This window comes from Tupaia chinensis, unplaced genomic scaffold (assembly GCF_000334495.1).
Source record: "Tupaia chinensis unplaced genomic scaffold, TupChi_1.0 Scaffold148646_1, whole genome shotgun sequence".
Taxonomy (NCBI): Eukaryota; Metazoa; Chordata; class Mammalia; order Scandentia; family Tupaiidae; genus Tupaia; species Tupaia belangeri.
This window is the reverse complement of record NW_006208495.1, coordinates 14,279-16,028: the sequence shown is the minus strand read 5'-3', so window position 1 is coordinate 16,028 and position 1,750 is coordinate 14,279. Positions and strand designations below refer to the sequence as shown.

At 46.7% G+C, this 1,750-nt stretch overlaps 1 pseudogene; it reads right to left on the bottom strand.

Annotated features, from left to right (window-relative positions):
- LOC102469042 (keratin, type I cytoskeletal 18 pseudogene) overlaps nucleotides 1–1,017 on the bottom strand; it is a 5,879-nt pseudogene extending 4,862 nt beyond the window's left edge.
- Nucleotides 1,018–1,750: the final 733 nt, after the last annotated feature.

Sequence of the window (1,750 nt, the reverse complement as noted above, 5' to 3'; positions counted from 1 at the left end):
TTCTGCCTCCAGATTCAGCATGACTCCATTAAGTTGCTCCATCTGCATGGCGTAGTAGGCCTCCACCTTTCTCAGGCTATTCTCCAGGATGGCCTTCAGAATTCTCAAGTCAATCTCCAAGGAGTAAGTCACACATCTCAGCTCCGTGAGGATCGATTCTGCAGCTCTGACATTGGCAAACTGTAAGGTGACCATGTGGTGCTTTCTTCAGTCTGCTGGGACCAGCATTTGTCCAGCTCCTCTCAGTTTTTCTGAGCCAGCTTGTCATATTGGGCCAGATGTCTGCCATGATCTTGCTGAGGTCTTGAGATTTGGGAGCATCCACTGCCCTGGCCAACCCAGAGCTGGCAATCAGGGCTTGTAGGCCACTGACTTCCTTCTCATGGTTCTTCTTCGTGAAGAGCAGCTCCTCCTTGAAAGCCTTCATCTCTGTCTCTAGCTGAAGTCAAGTGACATTGGTGTCATCAATGACCTTGTGGAGTCCATGTATGTTGCTCTCCACAGACTAACGCATGATCAGCTCTGTCTCATAGTTGACTCTGAAGTCATCAGCAGTAAGATGGGCATTGTTTACTTGCAGAACGATGTGACATTGTTCACAGAGTTTGCAAAGATCTGCACCCTCAGTTCCTCCATGGTCTTGAAGTAATGCCCCAGTCTCTGACCTGAGGCCCTTTCTCCAGGTGTTATTTCACTCTCTAGTTTCTGGTTATCAGTCTTCAGGTTCCTCACTCTGACTAGGTAGGAGGCCAGGTGGTCATTCAGATCTTGCATAGTCTCCTTCTTGCCCTGGATGCTCCCATTCCCACCAACCCTCTGGCCATTCCCACCACCAGGCTTTTGGTTCCCCAGCTGATCGGACCCTGCTGGTGTGTAAAATGGAGATCAGGTATCCTGAGCCCTCAGCGCCTGTATAGACCCTGGTGGAGCTGCTGGCTGACTGGATCTGGGCCCCTGGACAGAGCCTGGGGACTAGTAATTGGTGGAGAAGATAGTGGATCAGGTGGTGAAGCTCATGCTGTCTGGGGAAGAAAGCAAGAGGGCAAAAATCAGGTGCAAATTCCCCCTTCCCCTTTGTTTAAGTTTTGTTTGTTTGTTTGTTTGTTTTTGCCATAGGTAGTGTGCACTGGAGAGAAATAGAGAGAAAGTGAGAAATCACCATTGCCCAACCAGGGGGACAGCCATATTGAAATCCCCTCTTCTCCATTCTCTGCTTGGGACATTTCTCTAGTCTCTGCTTGGGACGTAATCCTTTGTACATGATGCTGGGTTTGGTTTGCTGATTGTTGTTGTTGTTGTTTTTTTTTTTTTAGATTTTTTTCTGTATGTATTTATAAGAAAGTTGGAGTTTAGCGTTCTCTTATTTTGATAAATTTGTCTATATTTGCTATTAATGAAATGATGGACTTGTAAAATGAGTTGAGACTATTTCCCTTTTCTATTTTTCAGAAGTTTGTGAAGAACTGATAATTCTTTAAAAATCTTATTTATAATTATTATTATTATTTTTTTTTGGAGAGGTTTTCGCTATAGGGCGCGTGTGCTCGCCAGACAGACAGAGAAAGACGTAGAGACAGAAAGCGAGAAATCACCCCCATGGCCACGCCGCAATCCCTTCTTCTCCATTCTCCTCTCGGGATCTTGGGCACACACGCACACGCGCCCAGTGTGTTTTAAGCCACCGGGTCTGGGACGTGAACCGTGGTCGACTACGTGGGAGTCCAGCGACATAGCCATTACACTAACTGCT